This window comes from Fukomys damarensis, unplaced genomic scaffold (genome assembly GCF_012274545.1).
Source record: "Fukomys damarensis isolate Sample0158 unplaced genomic scaffold, DMR_v1.0_HiC HiC_scaffold_24, whole genome shotgun sequence".
Taxonomy (NCBI): domain Eukaryota; kingdom Metazoa; phylum Chordata; class Mammalia; order Rodentia; family Bathyergidae; genus Fukomys; species Fukomys damarensis.
In genome coordinates this window covers 72,481,555-72,501,427 of record NW_022900936.1, presented here as the reverse complement: position 1 = coordinate 72,501,427, position 19,873 = coordinate 72,481,555, and the positions used below count along the sequence as shown (strand labels likewise).

Sequence of the window (19,873 nt, the reverse complement as noted above, 5' to 3'; positions counted from 1 at the left end):
GTAGAGATCTAACTTCACTCTCCTGTATGTGGCTATCCAGGTGTTTCAGCATTTTTTGTTGAGCACACTATTCTTTTTCTGTTGAATTGTCTTGGCACCCTTGTCACAAATCAGTTGACCACAAATGTATGGCTTTATTTCTGGACTCTCAATTCTATTCCATTGGTTTATGGCTGTGTTTATCCTGTAGCACATTCTTTTTCTAAAAATTCTACCCATTTCTGGTGTACAGCATGATGTTTTGGTGTACACATGCATTGTTAAAACCAATTAACGTATTTCTCATCTCATATAGTTTCACATGTGTTTATGCTCTCATGTTATGTGTATGTGGTAAGAGCACCCAAAATCTACTCTCGTAGTAGACTTATTATATAGAACACAATATCATTAGCTCTAGTCCTCAGGGTATACATTAGTTCTCTAGACTTGGTCATCCCATCCCACATAACTGCACCTTGGTACCTTTGACCTTCATCTCTCCATTGTGGCCTCCCCCGTAGAATACTGGGCTTTAGAATTAGAATGCCCTCACAAACCTCATGCATTAGGAGGCGGGATTCTGGGAAGGTGATCCGATCATGGGGGTGCTGCACTCTTCAGTGCTGAGCCAGTGATGAGTTTATAGCTAAAGATGCGGTTAGGAGGTGGGGCACGGTTGCAGAGGTGGCCCCTGGGGGTTGTGCCTTTGGGGGTGCCACTCCTCAGTTTCCTCCTTTTCTCTCTGCTTCCTGGCTGTCATGGGTTGAGCAACTTTCTTCTGTCAGGCCCTTTCACCAGGCCATTTCTACCTCGGAGCTAGCTGACCATGGAGTGAATCCTCTGAAAACCGTAAGCCAAAATAAACCTCTCCTTGAGTTTCCAGTGTAGGGTATTTTGTGCTAGTGACAGGAAAGCAACACCTGCTGGTGGCCTCTCGTAATCACTGTTCAATTCTCTTTCTATATATGTGATCTTTAAAATAAAATGTGCATGTAAGCAAGATCGTGCATTGCTGTGCATCCCGTATTTGGCTTGTCTCACTAGCAGCACACTGTTCCCCTGGGTCAGAATATTGTTCCAAAGGGCAAGATCTCCCCAGTGGTACTTCATTCTCCTGTGTGCCACATTTTCTTTGTGTGATCATCCATCAGTGAACACTGAGATGCTCCTGATTGTTGTACTTTTTAGTTCATTTTGAAATCAAGAAGTATGAGTTATCACATGAATTTGGAACAACTCCCAAGAAACTTATCTGTTCCAAGAATGAGCTCTTGGAAGGAGACTGGGTCAGGCAGGCTCCAATGTCATCACCAGATTAACCCACTGAAGAAGGGGAAGCAGAGCTGGGGTGCAAGTGAAGGGAGAGCGCTGTGGGGTGGGACCTTGAGAACTACACATGGTCCCCAGCCCCATCCTCTCTGTCTCCTCCCTGACTCCCTGCTTTCCAGCTGCCATGGGAAACAGCTTTGCTCCACCACACCCCTCCACCACATGCTCCACTGAATTGCAGGCCCACTGTAACGGAACAGGCAGACCATGGGCCAAAATGAAGCTTTCCTTCTCTAAGCTATCACAGGTATTTTGTCATAGCCATGTAAAGTGGACACGATAAGCACGCTAACTTTGTGCTTTTTAAAGATTGCTGTATATTTGTTCAAATATTTTCAGCAGGTGGCATGAATTATAATGATAGGCTTCTTTTTATTCTTTTTAAAAATGACTTCTAGAAATTCTTAAATTAGGTATAAGCCTTACATCATAGTTTGTCTGGATAGGACAGAAGTGAGGCAAGGCAGGAGCTGGCATCGGCAATCTGGGCTGTGCGCCTTTTATCCTCTTGGCCTTCCCAAGATGTTTCACTGATTGTCTCAGGAGACCTCAGGTAAAGCTAGAGTGGCATACCTTTTCCTTCAGGTATTACAGGGTGGGGAGGGAAGAGAAAGAATATCAACTGTGTAATTTAGGTTCTTCCTTTCACTTGAATTATCTTCATAAATGATCCTCTGCCCAATCCCAGCCTGACAGTTGTCTCCAGAGCAATGATGCACACTGATTGGTTTAATTTTGATTTCTCCACCAATCACAGAACAAGGAGTGGGATTGTGATGATTGGATTAGTCTCATTCAGCTCCACCTTCAGGACCAGAGATCCCCCAGAGGAGGACACTTGAATAAAATATGGAGGAAAAGGTGACTAGATGCAAGAGAGACAGGTAACAGAGTCTACTCCACCAAACCCCAAACTTCCCTTTTACTGTTGTTCTTTCTTTACTTAAGGAAGGCAAAGTTATTCATTTAATTCATCTTCTTATGCCTAGTGGCAGCACAGAACTGCTGATAAAAACTGCCTATTCATTATTGGCAGAGATCAAGCAGTGGCAAGGCAGCCTATAATTTCTTTCCTTTTGCAGGCAGTAGGTTCACACAGGAAATCTAGGCATTAAAATGAGTGGTTTTGCCATGCCTTCTGGAACCTTTCAAGCCCAAATGCTTGAAGAAGTGGAATGGGCCAGGCTTTGTGCTGCACATCTGTAATCCCAGAACTCTGTGAGGCTGAGGCAGGAGAATGAAAAGTTTGAGCCTAGCCAGGACAACTCAGTGAGTCCCCTATCTCAAACTAAAAATAATAAAAAGGTGCTGGTGATGTAGCTTAGTGTGAAGGCCCTTGGTTTAACCCCTAGTACAAGAAAGGAAGGGAGAAAGGAAAAGAGAGAGGAAGGAAGGCAGGGAAGGATGGAGGGAGGCTGAGAATGCATCCTAATTCACCCAGGATCTACCACACTGACTTCCTTTTCACATTTTGATTTCTAAATGCAATAGACAGTGGCAGCAGGACTTCCCGACCTACTGCTGGTCTCCAAATCAGAAAATCCATTTAATTTTCGATACCCTAGAGTGGAAGCCTATATTCGTAGGGAAGCTGGGGTGAGTGAGACGCCATTGACCATAACATGAATGATGATTAACTGTCCCCTAAACTTTCCTGTGTTGACAGCTGCTCACCAGCCTGTGATGATATTGGGAGGAAGTGGGAGCTCTGCGTGGCGGTGGGGCATGGCTGGAGGTATGGGTCACTGGGTTGTGACTTTAAGTGTTTTGAGACCTCAGCTCCTCCTCTGTCTCTCTTTGCTTCCATGATTATTGCCTCATCAGAGACCCAAACACCAAAAGCTCTGTAGTATTTTGAGACAGGTTCTCACTATGTCACTAAGTTGCCCAGGCTGGGGTTGAACTTGCTATCCTCCTGTCTCAGCCTCCTTGAATGCTGGATCACAGGCGTGCATCACCACTCCTGGCTTTATCCTGCTTTTACATTGCTATCGCATTGTTGTCATAGTGACAGAAAACTGACACAATGATAACAGCTAAGATGTCTGTAAACCAGGTGATTTGCATGTACTATCTTATCTAACTCAAGGATGCCTCCCCTCATACGGCACACTGCGTACTGGACGTTCATCAGCAGAGCGAGGATAACTGTAATGCCACAGCTATCCAAATTAATAGCTGCTTTATAAACATTCAATATCTGTATAAATACCTAGAAACTGTAACTGTTGCAGGAGACCATTGTGGCTGGCTTCTTCACATCTCCTTCCACTGTGACTTCCCAAAGACTAAGCTGAGTCCTCCAGGATTCCCTTCTTATAGCTGTTTCCAGCCATACATATTAAGTAAAGAAGCATTTATATATACAAAAGACATGCTAAATGCTTAAAAATATTGACTACTAGTGTTCTTGCTGCTGCCATAGCAGCTCTTTCTGATATTTCAAATGCGCATGTACCTATATTTAGAATTATTATTTATACTTAAAGTAATGAAGGCGAAGCTATAGCTAACCAGTCTCTAGTGCATGTGTGTGTGTGTGTGTGTGTGTGTGGACTGAGGATCGAACCCAGGACGTCACACAAGCTAGACAGGGGCTCTTACGACTGAGCTCTACTCCCAGTCCCCAGTAACTGAGTATCTTGAAACTTTTAATACAACAGTTTAACCATCACAGATTTTTCTAGTATAACTGAATTACAATGTAAACAGTTTTTCAAAGTCATGAATCAAAATTTAAACTGCCTCACTGAAACTATCAAGTGTGGGGAAGTGATTGGCAGCTAGTGTAAAGACATTAAAAATAAGTCATAAACAATCAGCATGCATATCCTATGACAAAATGAATATCTGAATGAAAATGCAATATATTAGTTACATATCAAATTTGCAAATCACAGGAGCATAAAAGCTGTGGGTCTGATCCACATGTGCAGTGATGCCTTAAGAAAAACCCACACTAGTATTAACAATACCAAGCATCATGAAGACTCTAGCTTGTTCCTAAATTTGTCTAATTTTTGCTATGTTCAAATGTAATTCTGAAAGCAGATAAGACAACAGGATCGAGAGGGATCAAGAGGGTAAGTCTGAAAGATCTTCACTGTCTTTTTTAAAAAAGGAGTTTTACTTTAGAATAGGTTTCTCTGTGAACGCAGGGGGGATTAAATGGTACAATACTTTCATCTATTTGTATCCCCTTGGCAAGATCATCTCACCTTCAACCTTATTCTGGCTTCTGACTCTACACAAGAGGAAAGGATGCTCTTTAGCTTCCTGTTTAAGGAGATGCAGTTGCTACAACATGCTGGACTCATAATCCTGTTTCTCACTCATTCCACGCACGTGTCCAAGTACCTACTGTGGCAGACCAGAGGGGGTATGAATTCTCGCCCTCTGTAATGATCACCTTGCCACTGTGTGACAGATGTGAGCAGCAGTGCTTTATATACATCAGCTCCAGCGCCACTGCCTCCTGCTGAGACGAGTATTATGTTATTGTCACCAACTACACCGAAGGGTAGAAAGGGCTAGTGACCTGTCCAAGGTCACACAAGTAGTAAGTGCTGGAGGTAGGATTCAAAGCCAGAACTGAGAGCAGAGTCCGAAGCTGACCCATGATGCTTAAAAAGCTTTCAAGTTACAGAAGTGAGTCAGACACCATCACCACCTGATGCAACTAACTGACGTCCTCCTGGGGCTGATCAGTAAGATGTGAGGGCAGCCCTAAAGATGCTTTGAAAGAGTTGTGGGTTACAGGACATGGGAGGAAAGCCCTCACCAGGGAGGCCAGGGAGGGGTGCTCAAGGAAGGCAGTAAATTGAACTGTGGAGGCTGAGAGTGTTTTTAGGAAGCAGGAAAAGGAGGAATACTCTGAAGAAGAGGAATAGGAGCAAAGTAACGCAAGACCTCATGGACTTGGGGAGAGGTGTGACTGTGACTCGGAGTGTCTGGATGTGAAAGAAGCCTGGAGGAACAGAGAGGCGGGGCAGGTCTGTGAAGAGATCACGGGGTGGCCTGGAGAGCATCAGAGAGGGAGTTGGCTTGAGATATAAGGGAAGGACAGATTTCTGCACAAGAAGAGGACAAGGATCTGCCTGAAGACTGCTTGTGTCTGAGGAAGGCAGGCAGAAAAAGGATGCTTCACATCCTTTAAATTCAAGGTCATGGAGCTAGACTCCTGTATAAGACTTCAGATACAGTTAATGGGGTCCTTTAGTATTTAAGGAAAAATAGGACAAAAATGTCATCGCAAACGTTTACAGAACTGACATGTTGGTGCTTGTACCCCAGCTTAGTTATCAAAATCAGACTAAATGAAGTTAAATATTTTCCTGAAATTCATTAATTCATTTGTTCTATAAGTAGCATTTCATGTATGTAGGGGGCTGTGAGGGATACGACAAGAGGGATATGCAGTCTTGAACCCTGTTCTGGGTCATTAGCAGCCTAGAAGGGGAGTTCTTGATGCCATCAAAGAGAACTGAGATGCTCCAGAAGCATACGGAGTGTAGAGATGGGAGACATCACCCCTTACTGTGGGGTGGAGAAGGCCAGGGAGCAGCTCGTAAGAGGCAGATGGGCAGGGGCCGCAAGAGCCAAGGGGACCTGGATGTACAGACATGCAGGAGAGGGATTCCTGGGAAAGGGAAGTTAGGATGAGGCAGAGACAGCCCTGCAGATGAAACTGAAAGGTATGTGCCTGTTACAGCCAACAAAGACTTGACTAGAGGCAAAGGAGGCTGAGCATAATCAGTGGACGGAAAATCCTGACCTCCCAAAGGTCGAGGTCTGCCTCTCACACTATATCTCTCAACCCTTGCCCAGTACGCAGAAAATCCATGGGGAATCAGTGAATGAATCAGGACTACCTGAACTTCATACAGACACCTAGTTAATTTAGTGATGCAAGTAACAATTTTTTTTTTCACAATTGTGGCTCAATTCATCTAGCAATTCATCTGGTTTTGTTTTTGTTCTTGTTTTTGAGACAGGGTCTCACTATGTAGTTGACACTGAACTGGAACTCACTATGTAGCCCAGGCTGATCTCAAACTTCGATCCTCCTGCCTCAGCCTCCCAGAGTGCTGGGATTATAGGCGGTGCACCACCACACCCTGTGTCTAGCAATTCATCTAATGAACACCGCAGTAAAAATAGAGGATTCAAGGTTGAAAGAAAATATCAGATTCTGTTCTTAGTAAAGACTTCATAGAAAAGAGGTTGTCCAGGAGAAAAATGATTTTTACCCTTGACAATGTTGTATCTGTATTCTTATTTTTCTTGTATTCTTGCTATGTACTTCAGGCTGGCCTCAAACTCACTATATAGCCCAGGATGACCTCAAACTCGCAGCAATCCTCCTGCCTTGGCTTCTGAAGCGCTGGGATTATAGGCATGCACACCAAGCCTGGTCTTATTTTTGCTTTTAGATATAATATCAGTAGGAATTTTTTGTCCAGTAAATGTTGTGTTTGTGAGTAAGTGCCAACGTGCTTCTGGGCATGTGCTAGAACACATTTTCTTCCAGGAATTTCAAAGTGCTTTAGTGGAAATATATTTCCTTCTATTAGATAATAGAGATGCTTATAGTAAAAAAGTAGCTTATGTTATCAAATAGTAGTGAAGCAATTACAAAATTTCTCCTAGACTTCATGTCAAGACTTGTCTGAATGCCATGCTCTGATCTACAGCTAAAGACATGAAAATACAAAAAGATATGAAAACATGATCCTTGCTTTAATACATTTTTTTCTTTTTTGTAAGAATAGTGTTTCTCTGTCTCTGACTCAGACTTGCTATAGTGCCCAGGCTAACCTTGAAGTTATGATCCTCCAGCCTCTGCCTCCCCTGCAGTTACGGACATGTCACCACATTTTTGTGTTTGTTTTGTTTGGTTTGAGATAAGTTCTGCCTATGTTGCCCAGAGTAGTCTCAAATTCCTGGGCTCAAGAGATCATGCTGCTTTAGCCTCCAGAGTAGCTGGAACTACAGGCATGTTCCACAATGCCTGTATGGGAATAATCTTAACTCAGAAATTGGTGTTAACGAAGAAGAAACAAAATACAATCAAACAGCAAATATTCAGCAGCAGTACTTACTACTGCCCTGTCTGTCAGGGAGCCTGTTGGCGGTCTGTGAAAAACCTACTTTATCTGCAGACATGGCCACTGGTTCAGAAACCAATGCTCTCAGGTGCCACTTAGTATTATATCCTTGTTGAGATTCATTTTGTGTCTCAGCCTTAAGGATGTTTTGAGATGAGATTAATATTTAAATTAGTGAACCTAAAAGCAGATTGCCCTCCACAAGGTGGGTGGGCCTTTTCTTATCAGCTGAAGGCCTGAATTGAACAGTAAACAATGGAAAATCCCACAGCAATCTACTGTCAGACTTCATCTGCACCATGGGCTTCTGGACCTCTTGCCTGCCCCTCTTTGAGATGGATCTGAAATATTGGCTCTTCTGGATCCCAAGTCTGCTGTCCACATAGCAGATTTTGGACTTGCCAGACACCATAAACACAGGAGCCTGGGGGCTGGAGATTTAGCTCAGTGGTTCTGCTGCCTACCTCAAAAGTGGAAGGTCCCAAGTTCGATCCCTGGTACAAAAAAAAAAAAAAAAAAAAAAAAAAAGAGCCTGTGTGTCATAACAAATGCTCCCCTCCATTTATGTGTACATTTGTGTGGGGGGCATGTAGGTGTATCACCCACTGATCCTGTTTCTCTGGAGAGCCCTGACTTGAACAATCTTGATAATGCTTTAATGTTAGCCCCTTGCAGAATTGCTTTCTCTGGACTCTGTTTTATTGTTCTGTCCCAGATTGGAGATATTATAAAAGTCAAGTGGCACTAATACTGTCTGTTGTATTAACTCCTATTGTGCTCACCTCTTACTCTTTTCTGCTTTTCTTTCCAATGCCTCTTGGCCTTTTGGCTAAATTCAAGTGTTGTATCTTTTCTTTCCTTCCCTATTTTTACCCTGCCACACTGTATGTATGTGTGGCAGCCATTACTGTTTTATGAATGAGGTGAAATTGAAAAACAAATGAGTATATCATTGATTCTCCCTTCATATATTAGCTCAGAAATCTTAGCAGAAAAGATTTACTGAAGAGCTCAATGGTGCTGCCATCTGCCTTGCAAGTGGAAGGTCCTGAATTTGATCCCCAGTATCAAAAAAAAAAAAGATTCAATGAAACTAGAAAGGATTAAATCACCATTACTGTATTAATCTCATGCATACCATTTTTATAATTATGCTTTCAGAATTGTAATTCCCCATTAAAATATACAGATCTAGATTTTTTTTCTGTTTTAAAGTCAATTCTTGTTCTATTATTCAGTACTCTCCCAACTAAGGGGAAAATGTGTGTGATACTTTTTTACATTAAAAAGATTTTGGGCTGGGGATGTAGCTCAGTGGCAGAGCACTTGCCAGCAGTCAAGAAGTGCTATGTTCCATCCCCCCCTCAAAAGTTATGTAACAATCTTGTTCTCTGATTCAGAATAGTGACTTTTATATATAGATATTTAGATACATATTAGATATTTTGTATTACATAAATATGTATTTATTTCATATTAGACTTTATTTATCATTATTATGCTTTTTTGAATATTCATAGGTATAGTTTATGTATTCCCACACATATAACATGAGTTTGGCCTTTTTATTTTTTGTTATTGTTATTATTTTAACTGTTGGTATATCTTTGCAACACACAGTAATTACATTCATCTTGGGGAGCTGGTACGTACACATATTGCATCATGATAAGTTTTGCTTCCTCTTCTCCTTCCCCTCTCTATCCTCCCTCAGATCTCCACAACATCTACCTTCCTGTCTCTACTCTCTCTCTTTTGTTTCGCTCTCTTTCTGTTCGGCTTTCCAATATGTGAGATTTATCCTTCCACATCTGGTTCACTTCACTTAGCACTGGGGTCTTCAGATCCATCATGAGCTTCCTCTTGTCAGAGGAAGGACATCTTTGTCTAACTGCTAAGGTGGTCCAAATTCCACAGTGACATTTCAAGAGGATACATTATAAGCACTGTGTTATAAAATATAGTGGTTTTCTTGATTTTGCATTTTCCCATATGTTACCAGTAATAAAAGGTAACAGCATACAAAGTTTACTTAAATACTTGTTAATTATTGAAAAAAAACTCAGAAGTTTAAAAAAAGAATGCTTACAAGATTCACCCTTTAGGGTATGTCTCATAATGTAAGAGATATCCTATTTCTAGCTCGTAATACTTCTCAATGTCAAATATTGTTGGTTCTAGTTTCCAATTATGAAACTGTCTAGAGTAATTTATATGAAGACAACTAGAATAATAGATTTTTGAACTAGGAGGAATACTAGAGGTTTTTTCTCTCTCCATAATTTTACAGACATAATATAAATCAGGCCCAGTGATGTTAGTTATCTTTTTGTTTTGGTTTGCTTCTCTGAGACAGTGTCTCGCTATGTAGCTCAGGCTGGTCTTGAACACCACGGTGTGACCCAGGCTGGCCTGGAACTCACAGTGATCCTCCTGCCTCAGACTCCCAAGTGCTGCAATTACAGGCATGTGCCGCCGTGCCTGGCTAGTTTGGTATTTTTTTTTTTAAATTGGTACATGTTTGCAGTACATAATGATTACATTCATCATGACGAGTTAGTTCATGGACATAATACATCTTAATTCTTTTTACTTCCCCTTCCCCTCGCCTCCTTCTCCCCTCCATTCCCTTCACATTTGCAAAAGTTCTGTCTCCCTGTTTCCTATTATCTATCTCTTATTTTGCTCTTTGATCTATTTGTATTTTGGGTTTCTCTTATAAGAGAAACCATATGATATTTAAGCTCATATGTCTGATTTTACTTAATGTGATTGTCTCAAGGTGTATCCATGTTCATACACATGAGTCAAACATGTCCTTCTTTATGGCACAGTAGTACTCCATTGTGTTTAATGCCACAGTTTTTTTACCCATTCATCTGTTGATAGACATTTGGGACACTCTCAAGATTTAGCTATTATGAGTTGTGCTAGTAACACAGATGTGCATGTATCACTATAATACGAAGTCTTTAATTGTTTTGGGAAGATAGAAGGTGAATAGGTGGGTCAAGTTAAGGTCATACACATTCTTGTTTTGTTTTGTTTTCTTTTGAGACAGGGTCTTGCTTTGTAGGTCAGGCTGGCTGTGAGCTCACTGTGTAGCTGGCCTCAAACTCGAGGTGATCCTCCTGCCTTAGCCTCCAGAGTGCTGGGATTATAGGTGTGTACCATCATGCCTGGCTTCAAATTCTTAAAAGCAAAGCAAAACATCAAAGAGGCATTCAAATAATCTCAAAAGAAACACAGGAGTAAATTCTACACTCAAGTGCCATTTCTAATCTTGCATGAAGCATTAGTTTTTTTCCTACTAAAACACCTGTTTGCTCTCCTGTAGGCCTTCCGTATGTGATCACATAATTTTCAACAAGGGTACCAGGATCATTCAGTGGGAAAAGAATGCCTCTTGGGAAAATAGTTTGGAAAAACTGTTTATTTGCCTGCACACTCTAGATACAAAAATCAACTCAAAGACCCAAGCATAAACGCTAAAAAAATAAAAAATAAAGTCTTTAAAACTTTCTGATATTGCATTTGGCAATGATTTCTTCTTCCTATTTATATTTATTTCCTGTCATAATACTTCACCACAAAGAACTACAAAAAGTGATTGAGATATTGTGATTTGTGATGCCACATGGTGAATAAATAATAATCCCTAGGAATGCCCATTGCTCATTTTTATCATGTCAGAAGGAGAGTTTGAAAATCATTGCCCGGGTGGCTGCTTCCTCTTCTTCTTTCATCTGCCGCTCTGAAAATCAACAAAATCCTGACTGGTGTTAAGACCGTGCTAAGGAGGCTTCAGGCTTGCTAGTACATTTTTTTGATGTTTGCTCCTGGAGTAGAATACATTAAAAGACTAATCTTTAACTTTCCACAGTGCCATCTGCATGCACTGCACCAAGGAATACACCTGGAAAAGTGCAAAGTCCGTCTCCAGCCTGAGTGGAGCCTGACTTGGCCAATATTTTTAGATCAGGTGACCACAGTCGGTGGCCGTGAAGTTCTGTCTTCTCCCTGCTCTGGGGTTTTGGCTGGCTGTCCCGCATGCTGCCTTTTTGGCTTTGCTGAGCACAGTCCTTCAAGGGCTTATCATGGGGGGCCAGGTCACATGAACAATGATCAGAATTAAAAGTAATTGGGGGAAATGATATGATACAAATAAACAATACTGTAACAGCCCTATTATGACCAAATGTGTTCAATATTTGTTTAAACAACCTTGTCTCTCTTAATCACAACTTTATTCATGCATTCACTTATTTATTTTTTGGTCCTGGGCTTGAACCCAGACTTTACACATGCTAAGCACATTCCTGACCCCCCCCCCCAGCTACGTCCCTGGCAGTTGCAATGTTATTGGTTAGAGTTTATGCATTTTCAATGGAGAAATCATTAGTTTTTGAGGGGGAGGGTATAACAATCTTCACCAAAAAACATAAAAAATTCCTGACTGTAAATTCTCATAATAAAAAGTAAACACTAAAAACTTTTCAGAGATACTTTTCATAGATACTTTAAAAAGAAACACAGCAGTTCAATTTATATTTTAAAACTGTTTATAAGCCAGAGTCATTCCATATACCATCACATAATTTTCAAAAAGGGTACCAAGATCATTCAGTGGGAAAAGAATGCTCTTTGGGAAAATAGTTTGGAAAAACTAGTTATTTGTTGCCTACACACTCTAGATACAAAAATCAACTCAAAGATCTAAACATAAAAGCTAAAACAATAAAAATAAAGTCTTTAAAATTTTCTGATACTGAATTTGGCAATGATTTCTTGTTTATAACAACAAGCCAAATCACAGACAACACAAGAAAAACCAGACAGTGGACCACATGAAAATTAAAATTTGTGTGTCAAAGGACAAAATCACAGCATGGGCAAGCAATCCACGAAGAGGGAAAAGGTATTTACAAATACTATATCTGGTAAGTTGGTAAGATCCTTAACATATTTTAAAAAACTGAAATTCCACAACAAACAACCCAATTAAAATATGAGCAAGAGCCCTGAATATACATTTCTTCAAAGAAGGCATAACAAATGATTAGTGAGCATATGAAAAGATGTCCAGTATCACTGAGCACTAGTGAAATGCAAATCAAAACCACTGACAGATATCACTTCATATCCTTTCAGCATGGCCACTATTGAGAAAAGTATTAAATGTTGATGATACAGAGAAATTCAAATAGCTGTGCAGTGATAATAGAAATGTACAAATGATGCAGCCCCTACTGAAAACAGACCGATGGTTCCTCAAAAAATTTAAAATGAATGATCACATGACCCAGCAATTCCACTTCTGGACCTAAAAGAGTTGAAAGCAGGATGTCAAGGAGATATCTGTCCATGTATGTTCATAATTATTAACATTATTAATCATTATTAACAATCAAAATGTTAGCAGTAGCTGAATGACATAAAGAAAAATGAGTAGAGAAATAAAATATAGTACATGTGCAGTAGATTGTCCAACCTTAAAAATGAAAGAAAATCAGACACATGCTACAACATAGCTGGGCCTTGGAGGTTTATGCTAAGTTAAAGAAGCCAGTTACCAGAGATATATGCTGCGTGATTCTATCTGTGAGACACCGAGAGAAGTCAGATTCAAAGAAGCTGAATGTAGAATGGTGGTTGTCAGGGGCCAGGAGGAGTGGGGAATGAGGAGCTATTGTTTAATGGGCATATCATTTCAGTCTTGTGCCACAAAGAGTTCTGAAGATAGATAGTGGTGATGGTTGTATAATAATGTGAGTGTGTTGAATGCCACTGAACTTACACCCTTAAACATGGTTTAGACTATAAAATTTCCATTAGATGTATTTGCCACTTTTTCTTTTTAGCGGTACTGGGGATTCAACCCAGGGCCTCACACATGCTAGGCAAGTGCTCTACCACTGAACTACACCTTAGATCCACAATTAAAAAGAAATCTCTTTATAATGATACATAAAAGATTACCTTATTCCCTACTAAAATATTTTATCATCTAGTAACTATATTGATGGTGTTTCACCAGAGTGCATAAAAGACGTTTTGATAGAAAAACAGGCATATATCTAAAATATTAAAATTTCATGAAGAAGAAAAGCAATTAAGGGAAAAATTAAAATGCTGATGGGTGGAGGAAATGGTGGAAAGGAAGAAACATTTGTTTTCATTGATGAGTCTGTGCTCCATAGTCCAATGGAACAGAAATGTGTCTAAAAATGAGAATGAAAAATCAAATGCAGTATAATCTACAGCAGGGTTTGTGAACAGTTTTGGCATTTTGGGCTGGATAATCCTTTCTTTGCAAGGGGGTTGCTTCATGCACAGTAGAATGTTTAGCAGTCTCCCTGGCCTGAACTCTCTAGAGGCCAATAGAGCCTTCCACCCAGTGATGACAATGCAAGCTGTCTTCGGCCATGTCAAAATGTCTCCTTAGTGATAACATCTCATTTGCAAATTACTGTAGGACAATTAGTTAAAGTTAGGGATAACTTGTACAGTGGTTAGGTTTGAAATAGAGGCTCATGCAGCTTGGTTAAGATATGTATAAGCCAGCTCAGGTGTGATGGCCCAGGCAGGCATTGGCAGGTGTCACGTGCGCTGAAACACATGCATGGCTGCCTTAAAATGACTTCTGTGACAAGGGAAAACCACACCTTCTGACTGGCTGGAAAAGAATTATGAAGGCAATAGGGTTTAAATCCTTTGGGAGGGGCACAGGAGGCAACCACAGCCAAACTGGAGAAAAAGTGAATTCAAATTATAAGCTCTGAGTTCTTGCTTAGCTATGGCTAATTTGCTTCTATTCCAGAAGTATTTTTTGAGAGAAGACTTGTGCCTTTTGGTGATTAGAAAATGGAGATGTTAGGGGATAGTTTCCACACTTGTGGAGCTTAAAATATGTTTGGGATTATACATTCAGGAGTTAGACTGCAGCGGGACAGAGCATATGGGTAATGGATAATTGCTGATTGGGGTTATATGGGATTCCTAAAAAGAAGAAATGATGACTGTGGACTCTCCTCCTGCACGTGTCATCTAGAGAACCCTTCATATTCATGTCCACCAGAACTTCAGAATGTGATCTTATCTGGAAATAGTGTCTTTGTGGATGTAGTTGGTTAAGTTTAGGTCATGCTGGTCTAGGGTGGGCATTAAATCCAATGACTGGCATTCTTAGAAGGTCATGTGAAGACAGAGGGAGCTGAAGTGATGTATCTATAAGCTAATGAAAGCCAAGGCAAACATCAGACTCTAGGAGAGAAGCAGGGAATAGATTTTCCCTTAGAGCCTCCAGAAGGAATCCACTCTGCCAAGATCTGCAGACCCAGGAGAGAATGCATTTCTGCTGTTTTAAACCACTGCATTCATGTTATTGTGTGTTGCTATGGCAGCCATAAGCAAGTAATAAAACAAAGGAAGAGTGTGCACAAAAGCTGGCTTCTTTGAAGAAAAGGAGAAATCTGGATGTGAAGAGAAGGGTGACAGAGTGAATCCTAGCCAGAGGCACAGTGAAGAAAAGCAATCCTGCTTTCCCAGAACATGAAGTCTCACAACAGAGTCTTAGATGAAGTGGGGCCCCTTGGTAACAGATAATTCGCATCTGAGAGGAGTGAGCCACGAGCCGGTAGGTAAGATGGGCATCCTGCCTGCAGCCACTCCTCTACTGTGACACACAATTGTGCTGGATCTGAGGAGGCACGCAGGCTCCACGTGTCACCACCTCCTGGTAGCCTGTGTGTTTTTGAACCTGATTTATCTGCTATCCTTCTCACACCGCTGTTGTTGCCTGCTGAAAAGTATTTTCACTTTATGTCTTTGTTGCCATATATGTTTTATTCATGCTCTCAGGGTGATGGATTAGTGAATTAATTTTGCCTTTGAGGAAGATGAAGACAGAAACTTCCCTTTGTATTCTGCATCAGCTTTTAAGTTCGTTGCACTGGAGTTTCTGAAACAGAAGGCAATGATGCTACTTAGGGACATCTATATGGGAAAGGATAAAGCTATTATTTGATTTATTAACACATTTGGTTTGAAAAAATAAAGTGACACAGGAAGTACAATGGAAAAACCTAGGATCAGTGTTCTGGATGTTCTTTTAGGATGATGCGAAGTTATCTTTGGTATCAAAAATTTGAACTGGTTAAATATCTTAGCATCTTGAAGTTGGTCTTCTTTCCTCCTTGTTTTCTTTTTCTTTTTGAGATAGGGTCTTACTATGCTGCCCAGGCTGGCCCCAAACTCCAGGGCTCAAGCCATCTTTCTGCCACAGCCTTTGAATAGCTGGGTCTTAACGTGAATGAACCAAGACACCTGGCTTCTCTTCTTTTTAAAAGTACTACTATTGAAAAACAGTGTGCGAGTGAGCCCTCACAGAGCATATCGGGAGCACGAGGCTGCAGTCCTTGCCTCACGCTGTGCTTACTCTAAGCTGCTTTCATAAATCCAGTCTCCTCCACTGAATCTTACATTCTCAGATGGCAAGGGTGATATCTGACCCCAAGGCCCATAGCACCTCTGTGGTGGGGGAAGCGGCATGAGCAGTAGGTACACTGGGACTTTCACATCAGACAAGTCCTGTGTCTGCCTCTGGCTGCTACCAGCTATGTCTTTGAACATGGAATCTCAGCCTCAGCTTGTTCATCTGTAAACAGGATCTGCTGGTGCCGTCATGAGAGTTATGAGGACATGGTTTTACCGTGGATGTAGCTCAGTATCACCATGCCTGCCTGGCAAGTACAAGGCCTTGGGTTCAATTCCTGGTACAAACAAGAACAAAAGCAAACAAAAAAAGAGGACATGGTTTTAAGTATAGACTGGGTGCCCCATACAGGTAATCCCCTCCCTCTTCTTATCATTAAATTTCATTACTGCTGAGAATTGTCTACTTTTTGAAGATGCAGAAATTTTCCCATGAAACTGTAGCACCAAAATGTTTATTACACAATCAGATGTAGCTTTTTCCCCCAGAGTGTCTATCTTTGAACTTCATTTGTTCCTCTCTAATCAGAACCCAGAGTACAAGTGGTTGCTGGTGCAGCTGCTCATGTCATCCCTTGTTTGGGTCAGTGATGTGGTGGAGGGATGACAGATGGGAAGTGTGAGGTGAAGACACTGGATCGTGTTGGAAAGATCGTTTGTAGCTGTGAGAAAAGAGACTCAGCTTTTTAAAAAAAGGTCAGCAGTGTGTTATCTAAACAAAAGGTGCATTTATTTTGATGAAGTTGCTCTTAGACTGGGTCCCCCTCCTCTGACTATACCAGAGTTTCTTCCTTTTTTTTTTGAGACAGAGTCTCTCTAACAGTTTAGGCTGAATTTGAACTCACAGTGTAGCCCAGGCTGACCTCAAAGTTGTGGTGATCCTCATGACTCAGCCTCCCAAATTCTGGGATTATAGGCATGCACCACTACACCAGGGCAGGTCTGAGTTTTTAATAAATGCTCTTGCCTGACAGTCCAGAGAGTATTTAGAATGGCCTCCTCATGCAGATATTAGAAAGCAAAGTACTTCTCAATATTGACTCCAAACATTAAATACCTCAGAGGAGGAATGACTAGTTGAGAGCATGCATGTATTGTGGCTGCCTGTAACAGCTTTCAGGTGTGTGTGCATGAGCGCACAGATGCACATGTCAGTGCCAGGGATGAGGAGGTTGCCTACTAAGGAGCTGAACTGTCTAGGTTAAAAATGTAGTTCTATAACTTAACAAGTTCTGTCATCCCTTCTGGCCTCAGTTTCCTCAGATGAACTTGAGGCTGTATATCTGACAGGGCTATCAGGAGAATGAATGAGGGCATCCACGTAAAACACCTAGAACAGAACCTACCAGAGAATAAGTACTATTACCATGCAGGGTATGTTAAGTCCACTTGCATTCTCATTCCACTATGGATTCTTTAATCTCAGTCATGAAATCTTTAATCTCTTTAGGAGCAATGCTGTAGTCATCCAGCTGCTCTGCTGGCCAGGACCACTCTGGTTCCAATTATAACCACATGCTATCTTTTAAATACACCATGTCTGGTCCACAACATATTTTCTTTAATCTATCCATATCCAGACAGCCAGGGAAAAGGCTTTTCATTCTCATAAAAAAAATCTATTGGTGTTTACTACATACCAGAACAGTTCCCAGTCCTGGGATGCTTTGGTCAATGAAGATCATGTTGTCTGTCATCTATCGGTAAGGCCACTGTCAAACAGACCACATGTTGTACTAAGTGCACCTGTGAAGAGTTTCACTGTAGACAAAAGGTACACTTTATGCTTCTATGCCCTTATAAACAGCCCGTGAGATGTGATGAAGATGTCTTGAATTCCTTCTTGTCTCTGTTTGGGATATACTTCCCCTTTTCAAAGAGGTAATGAAGTAATATTTAGCATTCCATTCTGATATGCACCCATCACATTTCATTGTATTTCTGATCATTGTCTATTTTGATTAAGTAGTTAAAATATAAAACATAATTATTTACCCTGAGAAACGGCATGGGTTGGAGAGTTCAAACATATTCAAGAAAAATACACAATGAATGATTGGGGGGTGGTATAGAAGTGCTGAGTATACACTCGGTGTGACAGGCTATACAACACCAAACACCATCCCCTGAATTTTCAAGTTATGTCTTATGGAGTTTCTGAAGACATGCCTAAATGATGGGACCGTTATCCTGATTATTTGGTGGGTCCTAAATGCAATCACATTTATTCTTCTAAGACAGGGCAAAAGGAAATTTGACTACATACAGAGTAAAAGGTGATTCAAAGACAGAGCAGAAAGAGCTTTGAAGATGTCAGCCTTGACTACATGATGTGGCACAAATCAAAGCATGTGACAGCCACCAGAAACTGGAAAAGGAAAACCTCTCCTAAAACCTCTAGAACCTTCAGAGGGAGCATGGTTCCACCGACACCTTGGGTTTGGCCCAGTAATACTGATTTTGAATTTCTGGCCTCCACAATTGTAAAAGAATACATTTCTGTTGTTTTTAAAACAAGAAATTTGTAATAGCAGCTCTAGGAAACTAATACATCCAAGTCATTTTAGATAAATGCCAGGAAGGATAACCACTGACCATTCTGTCAATCTTCCCTTGGCTTGATGACGTCTAGTACATATTCTGGCTCATCCTGTCAGGTCTGACATGCATTCTGTTGAATGCCAGGTGCCACATAGCTTTTCTTTTTAAATTGTTTTCATGTCAGTGTTTTGATGGTTAAAGGAATAGATGGACTTCCCTGATATTTCTCCTGAAGATACCTCAGAAGATTTTGATGCATAGCTTAAATTGAAAGGCACTAATCTATGTAAGGGGTGTGTGATAGTTAACTGATTGTGTCAACTTAAGTAAATCCCAACTAAATTGGATCTGCATAGTTCTAGGTATGGCGAAGGGATTTACTGAAAATAGAAGACCCACACTGGGAATGAGTGACAACAACCAATATATAGGCTTGCTGCCCGAAATGAAATAAAAGGGAAACGAAGAAGGAAGGCTCCCTTTTGTTTCTTCGGAGGAGCTCGTCTTTATCTTCATCTCAGACATTGTCTCTTGGCTTCCAGTGCCGACTCCAGCCTCCAGCAGACCTTTCAGCCTTCTGGCACAGACCCTTTGGCTTCTTGATATGAAATAGCACAGGACACTACAGTGAGCTTTAGGCCTTCGATTGGATGCTCTGCACTCTTCCACACCTGACTCTGTGGGTGGCCACTCTAAGCCAAACTTGTAAATTCTTATATATTTGTATATCTTGCATTAAATGTTTCTCTAGTAAGTACTGACTGATATAGTATGTAAAAGTCTAATCTGCTTGTTTCACAAGACATCACAACACAGTACTTTAGTGACATGCTCACGTGTATTTTCCTGATGTACAATCTCTTTTCTTTGAATAGTGGAAAAAACAGCAAGCCTTTGAGGTTTGATTTTTTTTTTCCTTTAGGCTCTGTATTGGCATTGTCACTAAAGTCTTGATAGAATATACTCCGATGAAATCATCATCCTTTGTTCACTGAACAGACTATATCATCAGCTCCAACAGCATCATCCCTCTGCGATAAGATAACTTGATACATGTTGATGTCACATGTTTTTAAAAATGGAACCCTAGTTACAGAAATGAACTCCTCCGGTATTTGAAAGTTTCAGAGGCACACCTGTCTCTAATAGCGTGTCCATCCTTTGGATCGGGTCATTTCCACAGAGGACTAACAGCCAAATTGCCCACTACATTTAGACTCCTTCGGGCTTCATTCTCAGTGGTTGACTCTATCTTGAAGCGTCCGTGGCTTTTGTCACCATTTGCTCACAACTCTGGCCTTTCTCATGACCAGTGTGGGCCTCCTCGCGTGGCTCAGTGTCCCCTGGGAGTCTCCCCCGCAACTCCGAGCCCTCTCCGGGTCACGCCCGTCAGCCTTCAGCGGGGAACCCGGCCCGGCCTC

General features: G+C 41.1%; 1 long non-coding RNA gene across 2 annotated transcripts; it reads left to right on the top strand.

Moving 5' to 3' along the window:
* Positions 1-560: 560 nt before the first annotated feature.
* On the top strand, positions 561-10,893 carry LOC104858935. 2 transcript variants are annotated; one of them, XR_002025179.1, is made up of 5 exons: positions 561-647; positions 768-831; positions 1,758-1,864; positions 2,069-2,195; positions 10,756-10,893. It is a non-coding gene; the product is annotated as an uncharacterized LOC104858935 (long non-coding RNA). The 2 variants fall into 2 exon arrangements; XR_779246.1 differs by lacking the exon at positions 1,758-1,864.
* Positions 10,894-19,873: the final 8,980 nt, after the last annotated feature.